The sequence below is a fragment of the Mirounga angustirostris genome, unplaced genomic scaffold (genome assembly GCF_029215605.1).
Source record: "Mirounga angustirostris isolate CCGP_5_RB_7025 unplaced genomic scaffold, mMirAng1.0.hap1 SCAF_9, whole genome shotgun sequence".
Classification (NCBI taxonomy): domain Eukaryota; kingdom Metazoa; phylum Chordata; class Mammalia; order Carnivora; family Phocidae; genus Mirounga; species Mirounga angustirostris.
In genome coordinates this window covers 140,835,983-140,859,192 of record NW_026991717.1, presented here as the reverse complement: position 1 = coordinate 140,859,192, position 23,210 = coordinate 140,835,983, and the positions used below count along the sequence as shown (strand labels likewise).

Sequence of the window (23,210 nt, the reverse complement as noted above, 5' to 3'; positions counted from 1 at the left end):
AAACCAAGAGTGGGGCGCTCAACCAACTGAGCCACCCAGGCGCCCCCATGCAAAGCAATCTTGATAGTTGCAGGACATTGTGAATACACTAGAAACCACGGAATCATACATTTTAAAATGGTTAAAGTGGTGAATTTTATGTTATGTGAATTTTATCTCAATAAAAATAGTTTTTAAATGGACACGTGGAGAGAAAAAAAAACCCGTCAGACAACTGTGATTGTCCTATGATCTCCCAAATGTTAAAAACTTTCTTATTGGTTATAAATACATAGGCAAATAAAAATAGTAAAACTAGGGCACCTGGGTGGCTCAGTTGGTTAAGCGGCTGCCTTCAGCTCAGGTCATGATCCCAGGGTCCTGGGATTGAGGCCCGCGTTGGGCTCCCCGCTCAGTGGGGAGTCTGCTTCTCCCTCTCCCTCTGCCCCTTCCCTGGCTCATGCTCTCTCTCAAATAAATAAATAAAATCTTTTTAAAAAATAGTAAAATGAATATTTATGTAGAACACTCTATCTTAAAATATCAGAAACATTGAGAGTGATAGTGCTTATTTCTTTGTTCGAAAGCAGCACAGATGCTAAAATTGGAACGACCCAGAGGAGATGAGCGTGAGTCTGCACAACGTGGATGCACAAGTTTGTGGAGCAGTCCCTGTTTGTTCGACAGTGTGAATGTACACGATGCCACAGAACCAGCCACTTGGAAGTGGTTAAGGTGGTAGATTTCAGCCTCGGGACATGGTCCTTCCAGATTCGGCCTCGCCAGGCTCCTCCAGCTGCTGGCGTCCCTGCCCCTCTGCAGCGCTTTCCTCTGGGACCCCACTGCTGGTGCATCCATGCGTGACCTCCAGGGTTAACACTTCCTGCTCCTCGCCGCTCTCATCTTTGCTGGCCAAGTCCCGGCTTCACAGATGCACTTTTGCAAAATGGCAAGTGTATTCATCACGGAAGGCGGCGCAGCTACCGACTGCCGGCTGCGCGGGAACTGAGTAACGTGCGCGGTGACTGGTGACCCACGGACTTTGAAAGAAGCGCCAGATGGTCACTGATGATGACACACGACTGTGATGTAGGTAGTGATTTGCAGGCTGGAGAGCTCACCACAGTCTGTACCTGGTGCAATTACTCAGTTAATACACAGGGTGACAGGTACTGGAACTGTGCGGCTGGGGGACTGCTGTTATTTTACTATACCGTGGTAACAAAAATATGTGCATATTGAAACCGTGCAGAGCAGGGACTGCCTATATTGAAATCTGCTTCCCCACCCCATCTTGCCTTTCCTTCTCTGCATTCAAGGAGCAGCTGGTCGCGGGGCCCGTTTCTCCAGGACTGAAGCGGAAGTTGCCTATGGGTCTTTTGGACTTTGTTTTTTCCCAAAAGCCCAAGCCCTTAGGAGAACAAAGGGGAAGGGAGGAGGGATGGCTGAAGTAATGGCTCCCTTGTGGGCAAGGTGTCCTGGAGAAGCAGGGTCGACAAAGCATCTTGGACCGCAGGGAGACTCCCCTGGTCTGGGGCGAGGAGAGGCAGGTGAGGGGGTTCTGGGCCTGCTGCCTCCAGTCCCCAGAGAGCAAAGCAAGAGAGGTATGGCACCCAGGTGACAGGACCCCAGGCAGGCTGGGCAAAGGGGCCCACAGGGGGGCTGGAGGGCTGGGACCAGGGGGGCTGCCATGATCAGTGTGGACAGATAACCCAGGGCAGCAGGCTCCCCCACAGGGCCCTATCCCTGCAGTAGTCCTGACTTAGGAAGGGGGCAGAACTCCAAAACTGGTGCCCATGGAATCGGGGAATGAGGTCTTGGGTCAGAAATGAGGCTGTTACAGAAAATGGAGTCAGTGGGCTTGCCCGCACCCCCGAGTCCGTGGCCGGAGACTCAGGCCTGGGAAGACTGGGCGGTGGCACCACTGTGAGGAGTGGCCTGTCCGAACGGCTACGTTCACAGCACTAGTGAGGCAGGTTATTACCACTGCAGTTTGAGGATGTGGAGGTAGCAAGTTCAGAGCAGAAGTAATTGCTTCAGGTCTCATTGGTAACAAGAGGCGGAACGGGGATTCAAACTCAGATACTGCCCGTGCCTAGAGACTTTTACCCACCAGGAGGGCGTGGGCTGGGTCCTGTTCTATCATTTTTTCAGTCCCCTGTGCACCATGGTGCAAACCGTGATCTCAGAGGGTGCTCAGAGATCCCTGAGAAACAGGGGATGCTGTCAGGCTGCTGGGACGGAGTACAAGCCAGAGGCGGTCTGACCCCTAGTGGCTAGTCGGTGTAATTGCAGGTCCCAGCCCGTGATGCTCCCCAAAGGCGAGGGTTCCAGGTCCTGGTCCTCTCCAACCCCACACCCCCACCTGCCCAGGGTTCTGCATCTACCTGCTGCCCTAGCCAACTTTCCCTCCCTGCCAGGCAGGGCAGTGCTGGGCCAGAAACTGAATAGGCTCTGGTAGATATTTATTCAATTTCATTTAATTCCATAAGATCTGGGGCATCTGGGTAGCTCAGTAGATTGAGTGTCTGCCTTCGGCTTCGGTCATGATCCCACAGTCCTGGGATTGAGCCCTGCATTAGGCTCTCTGCTCTCTCTCCCTCTCTCTCTCTCAAATAAATAAAATCTTTTTAAAAAGTTCCATAAGATCTTTCATTCCAGGACTGCGGGATGGGCAGAGGCTGAATTTCCTTCCTTCTTGCTGAGGGAAGCCTATTGCTGGCCTAAAGCAACCACGCGTCCATCCAAAAACCTGCTCAGGTTACGCATACAAGTGTTTACTTGGAAGAAAAAGAACCCTATAATGTAAACATTTTACAGAGACAACCCAAAATTTCCAGCAGAATGCCCTGGGTTGGGTGAGGTGCAAAGCACAGGACACAGCATCCTGTTAGGTTAAGACTTTGTTTGCCTTCAGTGCAATGGTCACTTTCACCATGGGGGTAGGGGAACACGTCTACATTTTTATTGACAAGACAAAGCCCTTCTTCAGCCTCAAAGGGATAGGACATAAAATAAAATGGTTTATCAGAAAATGTTATAATTTTCTTTATCACGATCTCCTGGCACTGCCAGCCACTTTAAAGTTTTGTTTTTGTTTTTTTTAAAGATTTTATTTATTTGACACACAGAGAGAGAGACAGCTCACAAGCAGGGGGAGCAAGAGAGGGAGAAGCAGGCTCCCCGCTGAGCAGGGAGCCCGACGTGGGGCTCGATCCCAGGACCCCGGTATCATGACCCAAGCTGAAGGCAGATGCTTAACCGAGTTACCCACCCTTTTTAAGTTTGATATCAGTTGGTGTTTCTCTATATTGAACACTCTAGTGTTTATTTTTTAAGATTTAATTTTTAAGTAAACTCTACACTCAATGTGAGGCTTGGACTCATGAAACTGAGATCAAGAGTCGCATGCTTTACTGACTGAGCCAGTCAGGCGCCCCTCGTATTTATTTTCTAAGTTGAGCGAGTAGAGGACCCCGCAGGTAACATCGAACCTCCCGCACTTCCATTCCTCACCTACAGTGAAGACAAGAAAAAGCCAGACCCCGTGCTTAGAAGCATGCTGTCCAGCCTGGTACAGATAGCTGTGCACAGCCTGGGGCTGTCAGTGGTTTTTTGTTTTGTTTTTGTTTGCTTTTTAAAGTAGGCCCCATGCCCAACGTGGGGCTTGAACTCACGACCGTAGGATCAAGAGTCACATGCTCTAGCGACTGAGCCACCAGGTGTCCCTGTCAATGGGTCTTGTATTAAAAATGGGCGGCTGGGGTCAAATAAGTTCAGGAATCACTGGGTCAGACAAAGCTTAACCAGTTTCTTCATGACAGGACTTTTCAGAGCCTCTATAAAGTCCTTCGAATCTTTGGAGGAAGGGGAAGGTGCAACATTTCCCAAGTTACTTGGCTTTGGGGCTCTTTTAGGGGGGAACATCAAAGCTCAGCTCCTGGGGGGCTAGAGATCTATGGTGATACTTGGAGAACACTATCCTAGAACACAGAGCCACGTGTTTAATAAACATGGCCATTACTGCATGGGGGTTTGTTGTTTTTGTTTTTTTCTTAAGAAGGCAACTAGCCCCTCCTCTTGTTCATCCTCATTTTGACCAGAAGGAGTTTTCTGCATCCATACGGCAGCCTCAGCTCCTGGCTTGTCAAAAGACACATCTCTGTGATGAAGACGGTTTTGGAGGAGCTCGGGCTGCTTTGCTGGCCCTGCACTGAGGGGTGAGCAAGGCCTGGCTCTGATAGGATCCTGGCACTGTCACCACCGGCTGTGTGACCTTGGGTGAGTCCCTTAACCTCTCTGTGCTAAGTTCCCCTTCTTTAAAGGAGGCTAATGAGCATACCTGCCCCTGGGGCTGTGTGAGGAGTAAATGAGATCAAGTGGTAAAGCTACCAGCACAGTGAGTGATCAATCACAGGCAGCCCTACTAATGGTATTAGTAGTAGTAATAGTAATGGTGACGGTGCTGATCCCAGGTCTGTGGAGGAAACTTACTAGGAGAACGTAAGAGCTCCAAGGGGCAGTTCCATTTTGTTTTGAAATAGACGGGTTTCCTTTGTTGAAGAGCAAAGAGCAGAAGTCTTGTTTAGTATACGTGCTGCCAAAGGGAGCACCAGAAATCTTGTTTAAATTGCATCTTAAGGGGCGCCTGGGTGGCTCAGTTGGTTAAGCATCTGCCTTTGGCTCCAGTCATGGTCCCAGGCTCTTGGGATCGAGTCCCGCATCGGGCCCTCTGCTCAGCGGGGAGCCTGCTTCTTCCTCTCCCTCTGCCTGCAGCTCTGCCTACTTGTGCTCTGTCAAATAAATAAATAAAAAATCTTTAAAAAATTGCATCTTAATTTCTTTGCTTTAAAAAAAAAACGCGTGGTGAAAAATACATAAAACTCACCATTTTAGCCATGTTGAAGTGTGCAATTAGGGGCATTAAGGACATTTGTAAATCTGCAGCCACCATCACCACCCATGTCAGGATGTCTTCATCATCCCAAAGAGAAATTCGCTACCCATTAAACCGTAACTCCCCGCCACCCCCAACCCGAGGGGCGGTTCTGACAAGGGACACTCTGGAGGGTGAGGCTCCCCCCTCAGTGTCCTGCCTCATGCAAGGACCCTGCGCCCCACTCAGCTGTCACCTGTCAAGCAGAACGCCAAAATGCAGCCCCAAGCAGCAGCCCCATCCCCAGCGTTTACTCAGACTTAAAGCCAAGGAAAAGGTAAGCAGTTATGTGCTGCCTTAACCTCCTCTCTCAATATGGTGCCTTCCGAAAAAAGTGAGGTGGACAACTACACGTGATGGGATCCTGGCCCAGGAAAAACAAGGAAAAAGTAAGAAAATCTGAACTATGGACTCTAGTCAATAATAATGCATCAAGGGGCGTCTGGGTGGCTCAGTCAGTTGATTCTGACTCTTGATTTCAGCTCAGGTCGTGTTCTCAGGGTTGTGAGATCGAGCCCTGTGTCGGGCTCTGTGCTCAGTGGGGAGTCTGCTTGGGGTTCTCTAAATAAATAAATCTTTAAAAAAATGTATCGGGGCACCTGGGTGGCTCAGTTGTTGAGCCTCTGCCTTCAGCTCAGGTCATGTTCCCAGGGTCCTGGGATCGAGCCCCACATCAGGCTCCCTGTTCATCGAGAGGCCTGCTTCTCCCTCTCCCACTTCCCCTGCTTGTGTTCCTGCTCTCGCTATCTCTGTCAAATAAATAAATAAAATCCTAAAAAAAAATGTATCAAGGGGCACCTGGGTGGTCAGTTGGTTAAGTGCTGCCTTCAGCTCAGGTTGTGATCCCAGGGTCCTGGGATTGAGCCCCACGTTGGGCTCTTTGCTTGGCAGGGAGCCTGCTTCTCCCTCTCTCACTGTCCCTGCCCTGCTTGTGCTCTCTCTCCCTCTAATGAATAAATAAAAAAATCTTTAAAAAAATTTAAAACTTAAAAAAATAAAATAAAGAATGTATCAATATTGTTTCCCCAGTTGTAGCAAATGTACCAGACTAATGTGTTACTAGTAAGGCAAACTGTGTGTGTGTGTGTGTGTGTGTGTATCTGTGTGAGAGGGGGCCTATGAGCACTCCATACTCTCAATTTTTCTGTAAATCTAACATTGTTTCAAAAAAAAAAAAAAAAAAAAGTCTATTAAAACAGAAAGTGACGGAGTGCCTGGATGGCTCAGTCGTTAAGCGTCTGCCTTCGGCTCAGGTCATGATCTGAAGCCTGCTTCTCCCTCTCCCACTCCCCCTGCTTGTGTTCCCTCTCTCTGTCTCTCTGTCAAATAAATAAAATCTTAAAAAACAAAAACAAAGATAGTGAGGCAAGGGATGTTGTGATGACCGCCCTGCCAGTGAGCCCCGCTTCTTGAGGACCAGATGTCCTGATGGGGCTGGCGGGCGACTTTGGGACTGGGGGAAAGGCGGTGAGGTGGCCGTGCTCAGTCAGTCCAGCTGCAAGCCCCTCCCTGTGCTGTGAAAATCGCCATCTCCAGGCCTGTGGCTCCAGCACCCTAATCATGCTCCCAGACCACAAGCCTTTTGAGACCTGGAGTGCCAGATTTTCCAGATACCGGGGTTGATGATGGAAATACAGTCCCATTTCAGGGCTGGGGACATGAGTGACAGGTGGGGCCCCCAGGACAAGGCCCGAGTCCCTTCTGGAGGTGCAGCATAGGCCTCCTGCAACCTCTGGCCTGAACCGTCACCAGGGAGCCTCTGAGAGCACAGGTCTGGGCACTGTTAGGGCACACCACAGATTTCACCCCCACTGGCCACCCTACGTGGCAGCCTCAGAGCTCAGAGACCTGGGCCATAAACCATACAGAGGAAGATGGGACCACTCGGCCAGGCTTTTCCCATGAAGACTCCACAGCCTAGAGTGGGGATCAGGCATGGGAGAATCAAGGGGAAGAGGGCTGCTGCCCTGTCCTGGGCAGACAGAGATGCCCGTGTGGTTGGGAACCGAGCGCATACTGCCTTCTGACCTCTGGGTGGGGTGCGGCGGGCGCGCTAGTATCCAGCTTGGTAAGAACAGCCAAGCAGCTCCTGTGGCGGGTGGGGGCTGTCTTAAAACCCCACAATAGCCTTATCTCACTAGGTTACAATTCCAAGTCCTTTTTGTTTTTAAAAAAAAAATTTTTTTTTAAAGATTTTTTTTTTTTTTATTCATGAGAGACAGAGCGAGGGAGAAAGGCAGAGGGAGAAACAGGCTCCCAAGGAGCAGGGAGCCCGATGCGGGACTCGATCCCAGGACCCTGAGATCACGACCTGAGCCGAAGGCAGACGCTTAACCATCTGAGCCACCCAGGCGCCCTCCAAGTCCTTTTTGTGGCCATCTGTTATCTCTTTGACTATCACCTATCCTCAAACCCACACTCACTCACTCCACTGAGGATCCCACCCACCTCAGGTCCCTTGCACGTGCTGTGCCCTCTGCCAGGATGCTCTTCCCTGACTTTTTTCAAAGTTCCCTTCTCAGTAGGGCCTTCCCTGCCCCTTATATAAATCTGTTCTCACCTCCTAGACGCTTCCTCGGTTTTGTTTTTTTCCCCAGTAGATCTCATCACTTCTAATACAGTATGAATGTTATCTTGTTTATTGGTCTCTTTCCGGCACTAAAAGGTAAGTTCTGGAAGGGCAAGGATTTCTACCCCCCCCCCCTTTTTAAAAGATTTTATTTATTTATTTGACAGAGACAGACACAGTGAGAGAGGGAACACAAGCAGGGGGTGTGGGGGAGGGAGAAGCAGGCTTCCCGCGGAGCAGGGAGCCCGATGCGGGGCTCGATCACAGAACCCTGGGATCATGACCTGAACCGAAGGCAGACGCTTAATGGCTCAGCCACCCAGGGCCCTCTACCTCTTTTGCTTCATGCTAGATCCCTAGCACCTAGAGAAGTGCCTGGGAGCAGCAGGTGTTTTGATAGGTACTTGCTGAATTGCATGAATTAAGCTGCAGGTGATTCTCCTGGGGTCTTGCATATTTCCCCCCCTCCTTCGAGTTCGGGCTTCTAGGCTCCTCACTCCCACTGCTTCTCCTCTTTTCCCGGCTCTGCCAGAGACCCTCCTGTCCCTCGTATAATGGGCTCAAGACACCAGACAGTTCTGCCCCAATCAGGAAGGGAGACTGGGAAGCAGCGGGCTCCATCCTCCGGGGTCACCAGTACCTTGAGCAAAAAGCAGTGGGGAAAGGGAGTGTCACAGGGTTTGGGTGACTCCGAATGGCACGGAGGGGGGTGCTCCTCTTGGCTCACCCACCCGCGCTTCTCAGGGTGCAAAAGCTACCTGGTTGACGGTCTACAGGCTGGTTAGGCCGATGCCTGGGTTCAACCCTGGCTCCTCCACTTCCAGGCTGCGACGCCTCAGTAAAGTCTCTCCCCGTCTATGGGCCTCAAGAGCACTGCTGACCACTCACTGCTGCTGTAAAGACGTAGTAACGTTAAGGGGCGCCTGGGTGGCTCAGTCGGTTAAGCGTCTGCCTTCGGCTCAGGTCATGGTCCCAGGGTCCTGGGATCGAGCCTCGCATCAGGATCCCTGCTCCGCGGGAAGCCTGCTTCTCTCTCTCCCACTTCCGCTGCTTGTGTTCTCTCTCTTGCTGTCTCTCTGTCAAATAAATAAATAAAATCTTAAAAAAAAAACACAAAAAAATTAAATAAGATTAGAGAAGACCTAAAAATGTAATTATTGAGCTAGCTTTAGTTACTTTATATCAGACTCTCTACCCTAAAAACAGACTACTCCTTTGTAACTGGGCTTCTGAATATTCACAAAGATCGACTATATGTTAAATCTTTTTTTTTAAAAACCAATATATTCCAGGGCGCCTGGGTGGCTAAGTCCGTTAAGCGACTGCCTTCGGCTCAGGTCATGATCCCAGGGTCCTGGGATCGAGCCCCGCATCGGGCTCCCTGCTCCGCGGGAAGCCTGCTTCTCCCCCTCCCTCTCCCCCTGCTTGTGATCCTGCTCTCACTGTGTCTCTGTCTGTCAAATAAATACACAAAATCTTAAAAAAAAGTAAAATTAAGGGCGCCTGGGTGGCTCAGTCGGTTAAGCGTCCGCCTTCGGCTCGGGTCATGATCCCAGCGTCCCGGGATCGAGCCCGCCTCGGGCTCCAGGAATGTGACCTGGTTTAACCAGTCTGGAACTACCTGGCCGGCGTGAGCGAAGTAATCTGCCGCACAGGTCCCGGTCTTTCCCCGGAGGAAGGTGCCCTTGCCTGAAACAGTCCACTCCTCGCTAGAACTGCCTTCTTTGGCCCGCTTCAGTCGACAGAAGCCTTCCATTTCCTACCGCCCCCTCAGCGCTCCTCCTACTCGCTGGCTGGGATGCTGCCCGGGTCAGAATTGTTGAATAGAGCCCGTCCCATCTCCAGACTCACCCGGATGTGTCTTCACGGTACGGGAAGCAAAGCCAAGCGGTCCGCCACACAGCCCTAGGCTGAAGCGGGCCACAGACAGCGGCTCTGCTCCGCTGCACACCCTGGCGCGCGGGCAGCCCTCCGGGACCGGCGGCTCCAGGTTCGGGCCACCGCCCTGGCTCACTTGGCGGCGCACGTCCACGCTGCCCCACGCAGGCCCAGTAGGCGGGCTCTTCAGTTAGCGAGTGACCGACCGGCCGATCTAGGCCCGGTGCAGCGGCCGGCTCCGGCGCGAAGCCCCCTAGCTCCGCCGTCCCCGATTCCGGCGCCAGCTCGACGTCCCCGGCCCGCTCCCGCCACAGACAAACCAAGAACGCCCCCCACGCCGTCATGTGTCCGAGAGGCGGGGCGATCACGTGCCCCACCGGCCTGTCACGTGACCTTAGGGACCAACCCCTGCGGCCGGAACGGGGAGGCCCCGGGATAGGCCCATCCCAGCCAGGGGGCGGGACTTCGCGCGGAGGCGGGGAAGCCTTGCCCGCCGCTCCCCGCCCACAGGTCCCCCGCGTGAATCTCGCTCGCCCGCCCGCGAGACCTGGCGTCCGGCGGCGGCCTGCGACGCCCACGGTTCCGCGGGCCGGAGCGGGGCTGTAGCGTTTCCGGGTGGCCCACGCGTGCCGCTTGCGGCCCTTTTCCGAGCAGGCCTTGACATTAGACCACTTACCGCCCTGGACCCTTGCTCGCCTCCGCGCTTTGTCCCGCGTCTGGAGAATGGGACGGATGTCTTAACGTGGAGCCGGGGGCCAGGGGCCGCGCACCGTCCTCCCGTCCCTGCCTCCGACTCCTCGTCTCGGCGGCCCCCTGTGACGCCCTGCTCCTCCCCACGTTCGTCGTGGCCTGGCTTGTGCTCCGAGCGCTCGTGGCTTTTATCGTTCCAGCTGGACTAGGGACGCTTAAGCCAGGGTCCTTGGCCGGGGCTCCTGGGCGCCGTGACCCGCTTCCCGGTTACACGCGGGGTAGGCTGTGTTGGTGCCCCTTTGATTGGGGGTGGGGTGCCTTTCATCAGACCCCGATGCTGAGAACCCTCGGAGGAAGGCTCCCCGCAGCACCAGCTGCGTCTGCCACCGACGCTGGAAGGTGCTTATGAGATGGGGGAGCATAGCCCACCCTTAGTTCTCCCAATAAGCCTCTGCAAGCGCCCCAGGCTGGTCCCACCGGAATGCTTGCTATCACCCGCACACAATTTTGACGGCCCTCCTCGCCGCTCGGGTCGCGTTCTTTCCTCTGCCGGAACGTCTGTCCTCTCATTTTTCGCCGAGCCGGTGAACCGGCTGGGGCAGGCGTGGGGCACAGCACCAGCCGCGGGAGCCACGGTGGGGAATGAGGCGGGCCCACGGTTACTGTGGAGCTCACGGTCTGTTCGGGGAGGCGGTGAAGCTGGAGATGAGGGAGATGCTGTGAGTGCCTGACTGGGCACCAGAAAGATCTGAGACCGAGGGATAAATAGCTGATAATCGAGTCAGGGCGAGAGCAGGGACTAGGGTCAGAAGGCTCATCGTGGGTAAGACTCGGCTTGTCGTTGGAGGAGAGTTGAGAGGGTAGCGAAACCAGCGTCCTGATCCTTGGAGCCTTGTTAGGCAGAGTGCAGACTGATCAGGTTGATGGGGTTTTAGAATACAGGTGCGGTTCGGTGGGGTTGGAGTCCGGAGCCAACGACCAAGAAAGAATTCCTTTTTTTTTTTTTTTTAAAGATTTTTATTTATTTATTCATGAGAGACAGAGAGAGGCAGAGGGAGAAGCAGGCTCCCAAGGAGCAGAGAGCCCGATGCGGGACTCGATCCCAGGACCCTGGGATCATGACCCGAGCCGAAGGCAGATGCTTAACCATCTGAGCCACCCAGGCGCCCAAGAAAGAATTCTTGAGATGACTTTGGTGCAAAATGGTGGTTTATTAAAGCACGGGGGCAGGGCCCGTGGGCAGAAAGCTGCTGCCGTGGGGTCTTGAGGAGTGGCTGATTATATACTTGGGGGTTGGGGGAGGCATGGAACACGGAGGCTTCAAAAGGATTTTTGTAAAAGAAGACTCACAGGCTACCGGAGGCCTTGCCATTGTCAAGTTAAGGTTGCCTTTCCTTCTAGGAAGGTATTAACAGTAAGATAGTTGGAGCTTCCTGGAGGAACATTACACTCTGCTTGCTTCAAGTATCTGTCAATGGGCTGTAGATTATAAGGACATTTAATTGTATCTACATTCCCTTCTGGAAGCTAGACAATTGAAAAAAATGCTTTGTTCTTGTAAATTGCTAAGGCTTTTGTAAACTGAGGGAGACTCCTGTCTTGCAGGATTGTGATCTCTGTAAATTAACTATTTGTTTTTTTTTTTTTTTTCCTTTAGGGCAGCCAGGAGAGCCTGAGCAATGTCACAATGTCACAGAGATGGGGGTGGGTTGTGGGGTATCAGCTTCTGCCTGTACTCAGCTAGCCTTCTGCCCCCCTCATCAAGGTGAGTGTTTTTGGAAGATCCCTCCGACTGCAGCCAGAGCCGGATGGCTGTTCCTGTGAGGCATGTGGGGGCAGGAGGGAGTTGGGCAGGCAGGAAAGGAAACAGCAAAAGCTGGAGTAGAAATCTGAACCCTTTGGGGAAACTTTCTGGGCCTCAGTTTGTCCATTTGTAAGGTGTGGGAGTTGTACTCCATCTTTAAGTTGTACTCCACCTCTGACTCAAAGTCACCACTCCAGGTAGGTGAGAATTTATACGTGATTGTAGCGGGGAGAGAGAAAGATAACGTGAAGGAAGGGAGACGGGAGAGAGTGAGGCAGAGAGAGCAAAGGGGACATGGAAGAGCAGGGTTTCAAGGGCAGAGCAGGACCCAGAGGCCTGCCCAGGTCAGAGAGCCATCCCTAGATTCAGACCCTCAATTGTACTGCTGTGTGACCTTGGGCAGTTCACCCAGCTCCCTAGGCCTCAGGTTCTGCCTAATTCAGGGATACCAGTACTATTAATGCTAGGTGACACTGTCTTTGGGTCTTAGGGGATCCCACAGGATGCTGTAACTCTGAAAAAAATATGCATTGACTTCTATACATATAAAATAATTTCTGGAAAGATACACAAGTTGGTGACATGGTTTGTTTCATGGGAGTTGAACTGGGTGGCTGGCTGGTGTTGTGGGGCGAGGGCGCAGAGCTTTGGAAGCGAACTTTCTTTAACTGTTGTTCTTTTTTGAACAATATGGCAAGTCAGAGAGAGATGTCAGACCTTCATGTCTCTGCACTGGTCATGACTGGGTACACACCAGACTTGAAGGCAGAGGGAGCATTAGGAAGGGCATGCTCTGCATTCCAGGACACCTAAGTTCTCACTGCCACCAACACACACTGGGTTTTAGTTGCTTCATCCGTAAATCTGGGGACCAGTGAGGGCTTTATAGAGGGCAAAGCAAGATCTTAGGATCCCACTGGCCTGCATTTGGATCCTGACTCTACCTTTGACTAGTGAGTTTGGGTGAATCACGTCATCTCTCAGAACCTAATGTTCTCATCTGAAAAATGGGGATTGATTAACAACACCAGCCTGTGTGCAGAGGGACAGCCCAGCATGTTTGTCAGTGCTCCCGAAGTGCTGTTTCCATGTTTCCCCTCTCCCAGCTTTGAAGAGCCCATGACTGGCAGGCTGGAGGAATGTAACCAACTAGTTAGTGTTTGTTGTTCTCATCCCACAGAGTTTAATTTCATTAAAAGTTCTTTAGAATATGTGATGCTGGGAGTGCATGTCAAGGAGCACAGAGCTTCAGTTTACAGAACAATCAGACAGGGGATTATGTAAAAATAGCTGAGCAGGTGGAGGCTCAAAGCAGGCATTCCATATGCTGGGGGGTGGGGTGGCGGTGAGATCGCTGGTGGCCGGCCTCCTGTCCCCCGGTGGTGAGAAGGGTGATTACAAGTCAGCATCACAGCCTAATGGTAATCTGGACCTGGCTGTTTGTGGATGCTGCACTGAGGCATTAGACACGATTTTTTAAAAAAGTAATGTATGTTTGTAAAATCAGTGCAAATATTCCAGAAGACTCCAGAAAGACAGAAGTCCTTGGAATACTCATCTGGTTTCTTTACATACTAACATTATATAGTCTACGATATTTGGTATATATTACATTTTAAGATATTATATATGTGTATATATGTGTATGCACATAATCTGATTCTGTGCACAATGTTTTGGAACTTCCTTGTTTCATCCAAACATATAGCTTGGATAATTGTTATGTGAGAACATTTCATGTTCAAATTATTCTCGATTTGAACACCGAGAGCCCCTACAAATTGTCTCCTGTGCACATTTAACATTCTTCTTTAACAAATTCCTTCTTTGAGCACATCCTAGTTCTAGCAGGGCGTTTGCAGGATAGTTGAATCATGTGTGGAATTACGATCTTGTTTTTGTTCTTGTTTGGAGATTAAGTATGGATTAAGCAGAAGCATGTGGGTGCCGTGTGGACATGGAGTAGACTTGTGATGGTTAATTTTCTATGTTAACTTGGCTGGGCCATGGTGCCCAGATATATGGTCAAAACTTATTCTGGATGTTTCAGTAAGGGTATTTTTAGACGAGATTAACATTTAAATTGGTGGACTTTGAGTAAAGCAGATTGTCCTCCACGATGTGGGTGGGCCTCATCCAATCAGTTGAAGGCCTAAACAGACCAAAAGTCTGACCTCCCCCAGAAAAGAGGGAATTCTGCCAGGAGATGGCCTTCAGACTTAAATTGCAGCACTGGCTCTTGCCTGGATCTCTAGCATGCCAACTTACCCTGCAGATTTTGGATTTGCCAGCCTCCATAATCACATGAGCCAATTCCTTAAAATCTGTCCGTCCATCCATCCATCCATCCCTCCCTCCCTCCATCCATCCATCCATCCTGTTGGCTCTGTATCTCTGGAAAACCTTGATTAATACAGCACAGTTCTTTTATTAAGGGGAGGTTGTTCAAAAACTTTTTTTCAGTAACTGCTGGTTTAGACTTTCTATCTTGTCTGGGATCAGTTTGGGTTATATTTTCCTCAAAAATTATCCATTTCGAATGGGTTTCAAATTTATTTACAACTATTGTGCAAAGTAGTCTCATGATTTTTAAAATTGTCCTCTGTATTAATGTTTTTTTTTGGTCATTATTTATTTTGTATATTTAGGGGTTGACCCATGCCATTAAAAATAAACTGGCTAGTGATTCGTTTATTTGTTGATTTCTTTTTTTAAAAGTAATTTATCAGTTTTACTTTTTTCTGGTTTCAAACTTATTTCACTAAATTTCTACCTTTTTTTTCTTTAATTCCTACTTTTTGTTTTTTAAAAATTCTTTCAAAATTAATTTCTTTTTTTAACAGATTTTATTTATTTGAGATAGAGAGAGGGAACACAAGAAGGGGGAGGGGCAGAGGGAAAAGCAGACTCCCCGCTGAGCAGGGAGCCTGATGTGGGGCTTGATCCCAGGACACCGGGATCATGACCTGAGCTGAAGGCAGATGCTTAACTGACTGAGCCACCCAGGGCCCTTCAAAATTAATTTCTTTTTCTGAATGAATTATTGCTTTTGGAATGATCAGAATATTTTGGTTGTTGTACACTCTACTTTCTTTTCAGACCAACCTTTGGTGTGCCATTAGGTCACTGGACACAATGTTAGTTTTTATTATTTTAATTTTTTTTTACTTATTCAACAGAGAGAGACACAGCGAGAGAAGGAACACAAGCAGGGGGAGTGGAGAGGGAGAAGCAGGCTTAAGGCAGGTTCATTGGGACATAGTTTAAATATGGCAAGATCTGCACCTTTACAGTATACTGTTCTGTGAGTTGTGACAAACATAGACAGCTGCGTAGTCACCACTACAATTCAGATATTGAGCTTCCCCATCACCCCAAAAAAGCTGCCTTGTGCCCTCCTGTGGCGGCTCCTACTCCGCCCCAGCTCCTAGCAGCCACTCAACAGATTTCTAGAGCTCCCCTGGCCCTAAAGATCATACGAAAAGGAATCAAGGGGCGCCTGGGTGGCTCAGTCGGTTAAGCGTCTGCCTTCGGCTCAGGTCATGATCTCAGGGTCCTGGGATCGAGCCCTGCATCGGGCTCCCTGCTCTGCGGGAAGCCTGCTTCTCTCTCTCCCACTCCCCCTGCTTATGTTCCCTCTATCGCTGTGTCTCTCTCTGTCAAATAAATAAAATCTTTTAAAAAAAGAAAAAGAAAAGGAATCAAACATCATGTAGCCTTTTGTATCTAAATTTTTTCACTTAGAATAAAGTTTTTGAGAATCATCCACACTGAATGTATCAGTGGTTCATTCAATTTTTTTAATTGCTGAGGAGTATTCCATTGTATGGATATAACCAACTTATTTATCCATTCACAGTTGACGGGTACTTTGTGTTTCAGTTTTGGCAATTAAAACTAAATGTGCGGGGCGCCTGGGTGGCTCAGTTGGTTGAGCGTCCGACTCTTGGTCTCAGCTCAGGTCTTGATCTCAGGGTTGTGAGTTCAAGCCCCACTTTGGGCTCCATGCTGGGCATGGAGCCTACTTAAAAGAAAAAAAGCAAAGCTGCTAATAAACATTCTAAGACTTAAAGAAATACGTTTTCAACTCTATTGGTAAACGCTTTTTTGGTGGCATTTAGGAAGGCTTAGAAGTGGAATAACTGGGTCATATGGTGAGTGGAAGGTGTATTTTTTTTTAAGATTTTATTTATCTGAGAGAGAGAATGAGAGACAGAGAGCATGAGAGGGAGGAGGGTCAGAGGGAGAAGCAGACTCCCCGCTGAGCAGGGAGCCCGACGCGGGACTCGATGCCGGGACTCCAGGATCATGACCTGAGCCGAAGGCAGTCGCTTAACCAACTGAGCCACCCAGGCGCCCCGGAAGGTGTCTGTTTAATTCTGAAAGAACTAGCAGATTGATTTTCAAAGTGGCCACACCATTCTGCATTCCCACCAGCAATGAAGGAGAGCTCCTGTTGCGCCACCCTCTTAACATTTGATGTTGTCAGGTTTTTAATTATAGTCATTCACGTTGCTGTGTAGCAGTAGGTTATAATGATTTTAATTTACATTTCCCTAATAACTAATGATGTTGGACACCCTTTTAGTTTCTGCTTTTAAAAATATTACCTTGTTGGGGCGCCTGGGTGGCTCAGTTGGTTAAGCGACTGCCTTCGGCTCAGGTCATGATCCTGGAGTCCCGGGATCGAGTCCTGTATCGGGCTCCCTGCTCAGCGGGGAGTCTGCTTCTCCCTCTGACCCTCCTCCCTCTCATGCTCTCTGTCTCTCATTCTCTTGCTCTCAAATAAATAAATAAAATATTAAAAAAAAATATTACCTTGTTCTTTTGCAGGTTTAAAAAAATTTTTTTTAAAGATTTTATTTGAGAGAGACAGTGAGGAGAGCACAAGCAGGGGTAGCGGCAGAGGGAGAGGGAGAAGCAGGCTCCCTGTTGAGTAGGGAGCCCAATGCAAGGCTCGATCCCAGTACCCTGGGATCATGACCTGAGCTGAAGGCAGACGCTTTAACCAACTGAACCACCCAGGTGCCCCGCTTTAAATTTTTAAAAAAGATTTATTTATCTTAGGGGCACCTGGGTGGTTCAGTCATTAAGTGTCTGCCTTTGGCTCAGGTTGTGATCCCAGGGTCCTAGGATCAAGCCCCACATTGGGCTCCCTGCTCAGCGGGAAGCCTGCTTCTCCCTCTCCCACTCCCCCTGCTTGTGTTCCCTCTCTCGCTGTCTCTGTCTCTGTCAAATAAATAAATAAAATCTTTTAAAAAAAGATTTATTTATTTTAGAGAGAGAGAGAGAGAGAGCACAGGGGGAGGGGCAGAGGGAGAGGGAGAGAAGCAGACTTCCCGATGAATGCAGAGCCCGCCATCGGGCTTGATCTCATGACCCTGAGGTCATGATCTGAGCTGATATCAAGAGTCAAACCCTTGACCGACTGAGCCACCCAGGTTCCCCTTTTTGCAGCTTTTTATGTTGGACATTTAAGTTATTTAAAAATTTTTATATGGTTTTGAATGCTATGAATATACTCCTGAGTACAATGTTGGCTGCATCCCATAGATTCTGATATGCCATGGCTTTGTTACTATTATTTTTAGAAATGCTGCATCTTGGGGTGCCTGGGTGGCTCAGTCATTGGGCATCTGCCTTCGGCTCAGGTCATGATTCTGGGGTCCTGGGATCAAGCCCCATGTCGGGCTCTCTGCTCGGCGGGAAGCCTGCTTCTCCCTCTCCCACTCCCCCTGCTTGTGTTCCCTCTCTCGCTGTGTCTCTCTCTGTCAAATAAATAAATAAAATCTTAAAAAAAAAAAAGAAATGCTGCATCAAATTTTTATTTCCCTCTTGATCTTAGAGTTATTTAGTCACTTAAAAATTTCTGGGTCTAAAGACTTTTGAGGAAATTTTGTTCTTAATTTCCAGTTTTGTCACATGGTAATCAGAGTGTTGTATTATTCTGTTTGGAATTTCAGATTTTTGTGGCTTGGTATGTGATCAGTTTTCATAAATGTTGCAGGTGAACTTGAGAAGGAGTGTTCTCTGGTTTAAGGACTAAAGTTTAGGGGCACCTAAACTTTAAAAAAAAATATCTGATAGAGAGAGCGCACAAGCAGGGAGAGGGGCAGAGGGAGAGGGAGAAGCAGGCTCCCTGCCGAGCAGGGAGCCTGACGTGGGGCTCAATCCCAGCACCCTGGGATCGTGATCTGAGCTGGAGGCAGATGCCCCTCAATAAATAAAATCTTTTTAAAAAGTTAATAAAGACTAGAGTTTAATGTCCATCTGCACTATCCACCTTGTTATTTTATTTAGATCTACTTTGCTTCTTTTTTTGCCTCACTTGGTCTTGGGAATGCTCAGTGCATGTCCAGACACCCCAGTCCAAGCAGCAGTGGGGACTTTACACCCATAGGGGGTTCTGTGCCTCTGAGCGACTCCTCGTTCTCCTGCCTGAGACCCCCACCCCCAGCCCACATTCCACTTGAGGGACTTAAGTGTCACGTGCCACCTCTAATCTTATTGACCCCCCCTGCGCAGAATTCTTTCATACCTTCTCACTGCCTATAGGCTGAAGTCCAAATTCCTTAAAAGAAATGGTGAGCTTCAGTGACCCAGCCCTGCAGAAAGCTACAGCCTTATTTCATGGCCACTCTCCCTGGCCATTCTGGTGACAGCCTAGCTCTAGCAAAGCTTCATGCCTCCCCCATCCACGGATCTTTGTATGCGTCCCTTTGCTTGAACATCCCTCACTTTCACGGGGGGGAACCTATGGGAAGGCCCTGTAGCCCTGTCCACTCCCTGTCGTGATACTCACGGCTGAGTCTGATTTGTTGGGCTGCCCTGGTTACGCAGAAGCAAGGATGTCTGTGTTGCTCATCGGCACCATCATGTTGAGCATTCAAATGTTGCAAGGAGCAAGTATCCTTTCCCCCACGGCTCTTCCTGCTGCAGGCACACGGTCAGTCCCTGGTGTGTGTCCCAGCCCCGTGCCCCCTCACCCACTTAACCCAGTGAGTAAAGGACCTTGTTATGTGGGGATGGAGCTGAGCACTGGGGACACAATGAAAAAGCCCCCGAGGTCCCGGTCTATTGGCAGAGGCACTTAACTAAGGAACAAATAGAATTACAGATTGTATCAGGGCTCTGAAGGAAATGGGGGAGTTCCCAATTTTGACAGGGTGGTCAGAGAGGGCGTCTCTCAAGAGAAAACACTGATGTTTACACATGCAGGATGGAAAGAAGTCAGCCATGATTCTCTGGGGGTGGAGTGGGCAATGATGGCCTGTGCAAAGGCCCTGAGGTGGGAAAGAGGTGGGAAAGGCCAGTGATGGAACACGTGAGACGTGGGCCAGAGGCGGCTCAGATCAGAGAGATCCTGGAGCCCGTGGGAAGGAGTTCAGGCTTCATTTGAGTGCCATGTGAAGCCACGCAAGGGTTTTAAACAAGAGGGTGACATGATTGCTGTTTTGAGGTGCTCCAGAAAGAGGGCTCTCACGCCGGCAAGGGAAGGGTGGGAGCCAAGCTGGGGCGGGGCAGGTAGAGAGATGTGTCCTGGCGGAGGGAAGACTCCAGGCTGGGTTTCTGGCGTGGCCGCAGGTGTGGGGCTGTGCCACCACCAGATGAAGACAGCTGCAGGGCGGGGCTGGCGGGGGGGCCGGTCCTGCCGGCTCTGACTCTGGGTGCCATGGCACCCTGACGCCCCAGTGTCCACAGGCCCAGACATCTGTTAACTGGAATTCTTCCGTCCTCATTTAGGTCCAATCTTCACGCTGGGAGGCTGGATTTGATTTTGATTTTTTTTGTACTCAAGTTTTATAAGGTCAACTGGTGGAAGATATGGGCACTTTTTTTTTTTTAAAGATAGGAAATGTGTGGCTATAGATGACAGAGCATTTCTGGTCCATCCTGCACAACAGACTGAAGATGATTCCAAAGGCTTTTTCCAAGTGTTCTGAGAAATGCAGGTTTTGATAATGGGAAAATTTTTCTATTCAGGAAGTATCTGAATTTTTACTTAGTAAAATAAAAATGTTCCCGTAAGAGGCTCGCTATCTACCTCAAATAAGTCTCTTGAATATGCAATTCCTGGAGACATTAAAAAAAATCCACAACCTAGAAAGAATGCAGTGGCAGGCAGCATAAAGGACTGCCCATAAATACACAGCTCCGAGGTCCTATTAAACACGTCCAACCCGGGGCGCCTGGGCGGCTCAGTCAGTTGAGCATCCAACTCTTGATTTCGGCTCAGGTCATGATCTCAGGGTCGTGAGATCGAGCCCCCCATCCAGCTCCGTGCTCAGCAGGGAGTCTGCTTGAGATTCTCTCTCCCTCTGCCTCTGCCCCTCCCCCTGTTCGTGCTCTCACTCTCTCAAATAAATAAAATCTTAAAAAAACCCCTCAAAGCCCCCATGTCCAACCTGCTGGGTTGTAGCACTCACTAGTTAGGGGCTTTCTTTCTCTGAGGCTACTTCATTTTCTGTAAAACAAGGCCTTCGAAGTAGACCAGGGTTTCTAGAAGTCTGGATTTCATAGGTCAGGAGGCAGATCACTACTGTCATATTCTTAACACTTTCTCGGGGGAGGGGGACACAGTATTGCCAACTGTTTTCAAGCACGGAATTACAAAAAAACCTCCTATATACGTTCACCACTTCATGAGGATATAGTTTAGTGCCCAAAGGAAAGGAAAAGCACGTCCGATGAAGGATAATACTCGATGCCACCCATTTTCTGAAGGGCCGGCCTCCGTTGGCCGTTTCTGAGACCTCGGTGAGAACGTGGAAGCTCTTTGTCGTGCTCAGCACCGACGTGCACACTGGTGCTGGGGACCCGAGCCTGGTCCACAGAGATCTGAAACCGGTCCCAGGGTCACTTAGCTGGAGACCGGGTCTCACCTCGGTGCCATGTCGGCCCCAGGAGCTGCGAGATGCGGATTCTGTCCAGGCTCTGCTCTAGGCTGCCTGAGCCTCTCCTGGGGCCCCTCACCGGTGACGTGCTTGCTGGGACCTGAAGTCGTGCTGATCTCCAGGCTGGAGAAGACGCTAGGAGAGAGGATGTGACTGTTAACTGAGTGCATTTTAGTCCGGGCAGGGGGCCCATGGTGTTCATTATGGTGTGAATGAATGAATGAATGAATGAATGCAGACCTTGCCTGGGCGCTGACATTGCTAGGTACTCGGTGCCAGAGGAGCAACAAACGTGCCTGAAACCGAGGTATGTTTCCCGTATTTATTTAACTTTGATGTTGGATACGAGTCACCTCTGAGCCACTTCAAGGTGCGGAGTGGTTTTCCCCCAGAGCTGCTGAGAGCGGCCCTTATAATGTCAGGGTCTGTTCTTTTTCTACCGGGGGGTGGGTAGCCCTGTCTCCCCACGGGTTAACTGGCCCGTCCTCTGGCTGTCCGCCCGTGGCTGCGCCATGGGGAGAGCGGAGTCCGAGGCCCGGGGGGGACCGCCGGCTCCTGGCTGTGCCCTGTCCCCACTTCTAGCTGCCTGCGTGCGAGGACCACCGTGCGGCGAAGGGCTCCTGGTAGGCCGCCCCGAAGCCCTGGGAAGGTCCTGCCGGACGAGGATCTTTGTCTCCCTGGGGCCCTGTCGGGATCTGGGGTGTGGTTGTGGGCTGCAAGGTGGCAGCCGAGCGTTCGGAGCCCCATGCAAGTGTGACTGGCCCCCCCGAAGCCCCGGACAGCCGGGCCCAGGCACGCGAGCTGCTAGCAGGAGTGGCCTCGGGGAGAGGACGCGCGGCCTCCGAGCCTAGCCTCTCCTGCCGGCCCTGCCCGACGCGGCTTTTCCTCTTGCTGACTTGAACCTGCGTCCTTGGCAGTCATAAGGGGTGACCAAGAGTACAGCAGTTTTGCTTCCTTCTGGGTCCTTCCAGAGAGTTACTGCACCCGTGGTGGTCGTGGGGATGATGCCCCGTGGGAAAGCAGCCCTTCGGCCGTCACTCTCTGCGCCACCAGGCCCCCCGCAGCCTCTGCCTTTCGTGCTGGTTGACCCGGGCCCTGCTCACTCACGTGTCACTCCAGGTGACAGGCTTTTTATTCTGGTCTTTTTGAAACTCGGGAGGACACAGTTCTGGAGGAAGCAACCTCTGGCTCTCCTAGCAAAACCTTTCACCACAGACTCATCTGGATTTTGACAACATCGAACAAAAGAAAACAATTCATCGAACGGTAGGACTTTAATTAGAGACATTATTTACTCTTCAGCTCAAGCGCAGCTGGTCAGTGTGGCCTTGGGGGTCAGCCTGGATTTTGTGGGCTCAGCGGCGCCTAACATCCTGGCTTGCGAGAGGCCCCAGCCTCAGGATCCGTTCTCGCTCAGGAGGTGACCGTGCCCTGGTCTCCAAGCCCCGGGCAGCACGCTCACTCTGGGCTAACTTCGTGATCCAGGAGCCCGCTTCCAATAAGGTCTAAACACGCTCTCCTTAAGCGTGTGGGAAACAGGCTCCTCGATGCTCCGCTCCCCTGCCTTGTGTTTAGCGGCACGTGGGGCTCGGAGGAAAGGGACAGTCCCTGGCCACGAGGTGCCCTGAAATCTACACGATGCAGTTTGGAGACGGTAACGAAGGCGCTGCTGGGCTGACCGCACCGGAGTGAGGCGGACAGGGAACCTTAGGCCGGGCCCTCCGTGTTACGCTGTAGGGCGGTCCACCCAGCGCCCCCGGGAACCCGAACCCCGACTCTGCACGGTGCCGGCGTGAGCAGGCCGGGGGGGGGGGTGTGCGCGTGCGGCAGAGAGACCGGCAGAGACCGAGCGCCTCTATTAGACGCTGCACAGAAGCGGTTTCCTGAACGTGCCCGATGCCGGGGGTTGCTTGAAGCTCCGTGGGCTTCCCGCGGCTGAGAGGCCCACTCCCCCACCGCTCGCTGCTCCTCCCCCAGCACATCGGAGTGGTCACCCAAGTGTCTCCCACCGGCTGTTCTTACTGCAGGAACCTCGGAGGCTTTCTTTGGGGTCACTAAGCGAGGAGGTGGAGGTTAACTAAACTTACGGTGCTCATGTCACAAGACCGTGCGTGAGTCATTACGCGGTGCCCCTGGACCTGACACAGAGCTGCGTGCCAGCCGCATCTCAATAAAACTGGAAAAAAAAAAAAGATGGGTCAGAAAACTCCTGCGATTGACTAGTCATCAGTTATGCATCATCCTATAAAATGAACCACAGAGCTGAGTTCAGGTCCAGCTTAAATTTACTGAGCTGTTTCTAAATGCCCCACAGGAGTAAACCAGGCCACATTTCCCCTGAACCGGGTATGATCAGAAGAAAGATGAATTGGGGGGGGGGCCCGGGTGTCTCAGGTGGTTAAGTGTCTGCCTTTGGCTCAGGTCATGACCTTGGGGTCCTGAGATCGAGCCCCAGGTCAG

The 23,210-nt window shown here is 50.9% G+C and overlaps 2 long non-coding RNA genes across 4 annotated transcripts; one reads left to right on the top strand and one right to left on the bottom strand.

Annotated features, from left to right (window-relative positions):
* Positions 1-483: 483 nt before the first annotated feature.
* On the bottom strand, positions 484-9,749 carry LOC123861928 (uncharacterized). 3 transcript variants are annotated; one of them, XR_010405333.1, is made up of 3 exons: positions 9,336-9,749; positions 8,243-8,582; positions 484-4,772 (listed from the first exon to the last, which is right to left on the bottom strand). It is a non-coding gene; the product is annotated as an uncharacterized LOC123861928 (long non-coding RNA). The 3 variants fall into 3 exon arrangements; XR_010405331.1 differs by lacking the exon at positions 484-4,772 and adding an exon at positions 6,187-8,124; XR_010405332.1 differs by lacking the exon at positions 484-4,772 and adding an exon at positions 6,187-8,124 and having other exon boundaries at positions 8,243-8,560; positions 9,336-9,748.
* Positions 9,750-9,909: 160 nt separating this feature from the next.
* Positions 9,910-13,326, top strand: LOC123861927 (uncharacterized). The gene is made up of 2 exons (XR_006795158.3): positions 9,910-10,451; positions 11,710-13,326. It is a non-coding gene; the product is annotated as an uncharacterized LOC123861927 (long non-coding RNA).
* Positions 13,327-23,210: the final 9,884 nt, after the last annotated feature.